The following is a 7811-nucleotide window of genomic DNA, read 5'->3' on the forward strand; positions in this document are numbered from 1 at the left end:
ACTGTAGCTCTCCAGGAACAGGGTTGGAGTTAAAACCTACAGGAGGGTAGCTCTCCAGGAACAGGGTTGGAGTTAAAACCTACAGGACTGTAGCTCTCCAGGAACAGGGCTGGAGTTAAAACCTACAGGACTGTATCTCTACAGGAACAGGGTTGGAGTTATAACCAACAGGACTGTAGCTCTCCGGGAACAGGGTTAGAGTTAAAACCTACAGGACTGTATCTCTACAGGAACAGGGTTGGAGTTATAACCTACAGGACTGTAGCTCTCCTGGAACATGGTTGGAGTTAAAACCTACAGGACTGTAGCTCTACAGGAACAGGGTTGGAGTTAAAACCTACAGGAGGGTAGCTCTCCAGGAACAGGGTTGGAGTTATAACCTACAGGACTGTAGCTCTCCAGGAACAGGGTTGGAGTTATAACCTACAGGACTGTAGCTCTCCAGGAACATGTTTGGAGTTAAAACCTACAGGACTGTAGCTCTACAGGAACAGGGCTGGAGTTAAAACCTACAGGACTGTATCTCTCCAGGAACAGGGTTGGAGTTAAAACCTACACGACTGTATCTCTACAGGAACAGGGTTGGAGTTATAACCAACAGGACTGTAGCTCTCCGGGAACAGGGTTGGAGTTAAAACCTACAGGACTGTATCTCTACAGGAACAGGGTTGGAGTTATAACCTACAGGACTGTAGCTCTCCTGGAACATGGTTGGAGTTAAAACCTACAGGACTGTATCTCTACAGGAACAGGGTTGGAGTTATAACCTATAGGACTGTATCTCTACAGGAACAGGGTTGAAGTTATAACCTACAGGACTGTAGCTTTCCAGGAACAGGGTTGGAGAGCCCTGGTTTATACCCAAGTGTTCTTGCTGCTTAGATCTATATAGTAGCAGATCAGATTTACTATATAGCAATGTTTTGCTGAGCCTGAGATAACTATTAGGCCAATGAAACAGCCACCTTGTGTACCTATACAGTAAAACAATGGCATAGGCCAGATTGTGGATATGGTGCCATCTCTGACACTTAACCATGAAATGCTGATGGTTTTAGCGTTGATAGCGAAGCACGGTTCCAGTTCCAGTCCAAAGATGCTGAATCCAGATATTACCACAGATCTTTCTGATGTCAAGAGTATTTTCATTAAAGCACTTCTCTATTTCTTTCATAGTTATAGAAGACACAACAGCCTCTATAATGAGTCTCTGTGGAGGGAGAGGAGTGGCGTACTGCCTCTAAAAGTCTCTGGTGAGAGAGAAGAGGGGGTACTGCCTCTAAAAGTCTCTGGGGAGAGAGAAGAGGGGGCTACTGCCTCTAAAAGTCTCTGGGGAGAGAGGGGGGGGGGGGGTACTGCCTCTAAAAGTCTCTGGGGAGAGAGAAGAGGGGGCTACTGCCTCTAAAAGTCTCTGTGGAGGGAGAGGAGTGGCGTACTGCCTCTAAAAGTCTCTGGTGAGAGAGAAGAGGGGGCTACTGCCTCTAAAAGTCTCTGTGGAGGGAGAGGAGTGGCGTACTGCCTCTAAAAGTGGGGAGAGAGAAGAGGGGGTACTGCCTCTAAAAGTCTCTGGGGAGAGAGAAGAGGGGGTACTGCCTCTAAAAGTCTCTGGGGAACATGACACTAACGATGAAGTTAAAAGGTCAAAGGAATGTGAATGAGTGTGTTTGTGTGTTTTGGGGGATGGAGGGCAAAGTAAATTCTTCACATGTGTGCATAGCGAGAACATATTGGGCATTAAAGGTAATCCAGCAATGATATTATGTCATCATTGGACAGAGTAGATGTTGTGTTGAAGTTCTATCCTGCAGGATAGACCAAGGTCACCTATACCCAGCTGTGGCAATGAAGAGTGACCAGTCAATAGGTCAGCCTCTACAATTCAGAGAGGAGGACATTCCTACTGATCAAAGGTAAGAGGAAGGATACGACACCATTCTTCCATCATTTGGTCTTTTGTTGATGGTGGTGGAGATCTGGTGACTGAGACACAGACAGACTGTCTGACAGACAGACAGACAGACAGACAGACAGACAGACAGACAGACCCTTTAAACCCACTATGCTCCTTTGAGACTCCTCTTTCAAAGTCACAGAGATCTCTTCATCCGGCCATGGTAATCAAAATAATTGGCAACTGGTCATTTTCATACATGGCCCTAAGTATGATGGGATGTTAATTGCTTAATTGACTCAGGAACCACACCTGTGTGGAAGCACCTGCTTTCAATATACTTTGTATCCCTCATTTCCTCAAGTGTTTCCTTTATTTTGGCAGTACCTGTAGATTGTTAAGACTCTAACTTGAAATATCTATTTAATTTTTATATTTGTTGTCTCAATAGTTGGTTGAAGACAATGTCATCACTTTTGTGAAAAATGAGTTGAGGTTTGAAGGACTGAGTCATAAGCAGATGAGAAGCAGAGCTTGCTGACATACTGGAGAAAAGAGCCTTTAGGGCTCAATTTGCATTGTCTACCCTGTGCTCAGAATATACAGATCAATGCAAAGTTTAGTTTGTGAAACTTTGATATCACATACCCCTTGATATTATTTGTAAGTATCTTATAAAATGTTTTAGGTATATGTCCTTGTAAATCTAATTTGCATAATATAAAAAACACAATCCGTCAGTTTAAACTAGAAATATAATTGTTTTTTGTATCTCAATCCACAGCATCTGCCTATGTCCCACTTCCGATCTGCGGTGAAAGGTGACAGAGCTGGAGTAGTGTTTGTCAGACCATCGGTCTTCTCACAAAATCGTCTGTGGTGTCCGAATGGTTTGGCCTACAAACTATTATTTCCTTTATGGAAAGGAATGAATAAGAATATGTACATATAAATATATGGATGAGCAATGGCCGAACAGCATAGGCAAGATGCAGTAGATGATATAGAGTACAGTAAAAACATATGAGATGAGTAATGTAGGGTATGTAAACATTATATGAAGTGGCATTGTTTAAAGTGGATAGTGATACATTTATTACATCCAATGTTTAATAGTTAAAGTGGCTAGAGATTTGAGTCAGTATGTTGGCATCAAATTAAAGTTTATTTGTCACGTGCACCGAATACAACAGGTGTAGTAGACCTTACAGTGAAATGCTGAATACAACAGGTGTAGTAGACCTTACAGTGAAATGCTGAATACAACAGGTGTAGTAGACCTTACAGTGAAATGCTGAATACAACAGGTGTAGTAGACCTTACAGTGAAATGCTGAATACAACAGGTGTAGTAGACCTTACAGTGAAATGCTGAATACAACAGGTGTAGTAGACCTTACAGTGAAATGCTGAATACAACAGGTGTAGTAGACCTTACAGTGAAATGCTGAATACATCAGGTGTAGTAGACCTTACAGTGAAATGCTGAATACATCAGGTGTAGTAGACCTTACAGTGAAATGCTGAATACAACAGGCGTAGTAGACCTTACAGTGAAATGCTGAATACAACAGGTGTAGTAGACCTTACAGTGAAATGCTGAATACAACAGGTGTAGTAGACCTTACAGTGAAATGCTGAATACAACAGGCGTAGTAGACCTTACAGTGAAATGCTGAATACAACAGGCGTAGTAGACCTTACAGTGAAATGCTGAATACAACAGGTGTAGTAGACCTTACAGTGAAATGCTGAATACAACAGGCGTAGTAGACCTTACAGTGAAATGCTGAATACAACAGGTGTAGTAGACCTTACAGTGAAATGCTGAATACAACAGGTGTAGTAGACCTTACAGTGAAATGCTGAATACAACAGGTGTAGTAGACCTTACAGTGAAATGCTTACTTACAGGCTCTAACCAACAGTGCAAAAAAGGTATTAGGTGAACAATAGGTAGGTAAAGATATAAAACAACAGTAAAAAGACAGGCTATATACAGTAGCGAGGCTATAAAAGTAGCGAGGCTACATACAGACACTGGTTAGTCAGGCTGATTTGAGGTGGTATGTATATATGGTTAAAGTGGCTATGCATATATGATGAACAGAGAGTAGCAGTAGCGTAAAAGAGGGGTTGGCGGGTGGTGGGACACAATGCAGATAGCCCGGTTAGCCAATGTGCAGGAGCACTGGTTGGTTGGGCCAACTGAGGTAGTATGTACATGAATGTATAGTTAAAGTGACTATGCATATAAGATAAACAGAGAGTAGCAGCAGCGTAAAAAAAGAGGGGTTGTGGGGGGCACACAATGCAAATAGTCTGGGTAGCCATTTGATTACCTGTTCAGGAGTCTTATGGCTTAGGGGTAAAAACTGTTGAGGAGCCTTTTAGTCCTAGACTTGGCACTCCAGTACCACTTGCCATGGGGTAGTAGAGAGAACAGTCTATAACTGGGGTGGTTGGGGTCTTTGACAATTGTTAGGGCCTTCCTCTGACACTGCCTGGTGTAGAGGTCCTGAATGGCAGGCAGCTTAGCCCCAGTGATGTACTGGGCCGTACGCACTACCCTCTGTAGTGCCTTGCGGTCAGAGGCCGTGCAGTTGCCATACCAGGCAGTGATGCAACCAGTCAGGCCAGTCAGTATGCTCTCGATAGTGCAGCTGTAGAACCTTTTGAGGATCTCAGGACTCATACCAAATCTCTTTAGTTTCCTTGGGGGGAATAGGCTTTGTCGTGCCCTCTTCACGACTGTCTTGGTGTGTTTGGACCATTCTAGTTTGTTGTTGATGTGGACACCAAGGAACTTGAAGCTCTCAACCTGCTACACTACAGTCCCGTCGATGAGAATGGGGCGTGCTCAGTTCTCCTTTTCCTGTAGTCCACAATCATCATCGTGTGGTGGATGTTAGTGATGGCTGTTTGGCACTCAATGTTAGTGATGGCTGTTTAACAGTCTGATGGCCTTGAGATAGAAGCTGTTTTTCAGTCTCTCGGTCCCTGCTTTGATGCGCCTGTACTGACCTCGCCTTCTGGATGATAGCGGGGTGAACAGGCAGTGGCTCGGGTGGGTGTTGTCCTTGATGATCTTTTTGGCCTTCCTGTGACATCGGGTGGTGTAGGTGTTCTGGAGGGCAGGTAGTTTGCCCCCGGTGATGCGTTGTGCAGACCTCACTACCCTCTGGAGAGCCTTGCGATTGTGGGCGGAGCAGTTGCCGTACCAGGCGGTGATACAGCCCGATAGATGCTACAGATTATGCATCTGTAAAAGTTTGTGAGTGTTTATGGTGACAAGCCAAATTTCTTCAGCCTCCTGAGGTTGGACCATTTCAGTTTGTCTGTGATGTGTACGCCGAGGAACTTAAAACTTTCCACCTTCTCCACTACTGTCCCATCGATGTGGATAGGGGGGTGCTCCCTCTGCTGTTTCCTGAAGTCCATGATCATCTCCTTTGTTTTGTTGACGTTGAGTGTGAGGTTATTTTCCTGACACCACACTCCGAGGGCCCTCACCTCCTCCCTGTAGGCCGTCAGGTTGTTGTTGGTAATCAAGCCTACCACTGTAGTGTCGTTGAGTTGGAGGCGTGCATGGCCATGCAGTCATGGGTGAACAGGGAGGACAGGAGTGTTCACATGTTCATCAACAAGCACCAGAAGCAAAGATATACCTGCAATCCTTCACAACAGTGCAGTGGACAAGGCCTTGTAGAGTTAGAATGGACACCTGGACTTGTTCCTCCGCTTCTTTCTGGGCCTCTCACTGGATTCCAACCACTTTCTGCTACGAGGCCTTTTGAGTAAATCAAGGAGAAGATCAGAAAGAATCCCTCTCCAGGGCGGAGCATCAATCTTTTCCACTGTCTGAGTTGAATGACCATTCACTGGTAGAGATCCAACGCTACGTGAGCTCAGGAAGTCTCTCTAAAGAAGAACTCCACTGACATGTAATCACTGTCTGTTCTCCAAGTGTACAACATGACTCTGAGTGCTGGTTAATATCAGCACTGAAGAAATGGAAGTCTTGGGAAGATCAACACCTTATGTAAACCTGAGTAAATCATTTTTTGTTGTTCCTTGCTTTAGCAAACTGGACATGGAGAAATGTTGTTGAAACAATTGAACCGACATATGGAACGTTTACAGTGAATGTAGTCTCCGCAAATGCAGAAAATTGCCTTTAAATTTCAATCTCGCTGCTCTTCCTTGATGCAGATTTAATCTAGGCACAAAAGTTTCCCATTTGAACACATTCTGGTAATAGGAGCAAGGCATCACAATGAAATCTAAATTAACCCATGAAAAAACTATAATTACAATAATAAGAATGTTGACATATTTTGTTTCATCAGATGCCTGTGAGCTCACACCAGATTTCAACACCAGACATCCAGCGCTCTTTCTGACAGAAGGAAACAGAAAGATGGTGTACATAACAGACAAATGGACTGACTATCCTGAGCACCCAGAGAGGTTAAACCAGTGGTCTCCGATGCTGTGTAGAGAGCCTCTTTCTGGGCGCTGCTACTGGGAGGCAGAGTGGGAGGGTTATGGGGCTTATGTAGGGCTGACACATAGAAGACTTGTTAGGAAAGGAGGGAATAATGACTGTGTGATTGGCTACGATAACATGTCCTGGAGTTTGTACTGCAATGACAAGTCCTATGATGCCTTTCATAACATAAAGATCACCCCCATCCTTTAACCATCCTCCAGCTCCCGCAGAGTAGGAGTGTACCTGGATTGGCAAGGTGGTACCCTGTCCTTCTACAGTGTTTCCTCTGACACACTGACCCACCTGCACACATTCCACGCCACCTTCACTGAGCCACGTTATGTGGTGCTATGGCCTTGACTCAGCTATTACCCTGTGCAGAGTAAGACAGTTCTGAGTCCTCAGGCAAGTCACCTCCTGCTCCAGCACACATGTTCTAGTCCTGTTTATACCTGGAGCTATAACATAGCTTTGTCCTGATCTTGTCCACATTCTGATTGTGCCTACATTTTTAGACAGGTGTAGACAATCAAAAAACACATTACCTGATTGTGATCAGATCTTCCTTCCCACCTCCGGAGGCAGACAGGCACCCACTGTGTCTGAATATCTTTACAAGTGTAGATGTATCTGGACACTAAAACCATTTATATCATCATCATCCCACCTTCTAAATCAGGCCCCCTTTTGGCCCTCGGATCAACCCTAAAAAAAAACTAAACCTAATGAACTCAGTCAGGTTCTCAACTTACTGTCAAATAGTAGAATACAAGAGACCCTTTCAAAATAATTTGCATACAAGAAGGGACGAGGAAATCTGGTCACTATGCCGACACAGTGGACGGATGAGAGACACATTTTAATACCATGTGTAGATGCATATCTGACAAAGTGGCCACAATCTGAAAGTGGACAAGGACTTGTTGGAACATGGACACACCCTGACTTCAGGACTCTAAATCAGTGGGAGTCATTTTCTCTCTCTGTGTTTTTAGTGTAAATAGCCTTAAGAAATGCTGCAGGAAAAATATAAATGTTTAGTAATTTGTCATTGTTATTTTATTCATGTGGTTTGTACATCTGTTTGTCTTTCTGCCCTTTGAAATGTGTTATCCAACAGGTTAATGTGTGGTGTGAGTAGCCTTATTACAAAACTAAATAGTGCATTGATTCATGTTTTTATTGATCGATTTCTCTCTCGAGGGATAAGTTCCAGTGTACTCTGCAGAGTGGGAACATGTCCCCATCCCCTCTCTGTCGTGCTCTGTAACTTGTTTAGACAATGACTTCAATATCAAGTGTTAGCCTGTAATGCTCAAATCAGTTTGGTTAATGATTGATCATTGAGGGGGAATTTTTTTTTTAATGTGATGATCAGTCTGAAAATGAAGGAGTTGTTATTGTTGAGCAACACCAGGAGGACACCATC

Source organism: Oncorhynchus mykiss, chromosome 3 (genome assembly GCF_057628025.1).
Source record: "Oncorhynchus mykiss isolate SJ-2025 chromosome 3, ASM5762802v1, whole genome shotgun sequence".
Classification (NCBI taxonomy): Eukaryota; Metazoa; Chordata; class Actinopteri; order Salmoniformes; family Salmonidae; genus Oncorhynchus; species Oncorhynchus mykiss.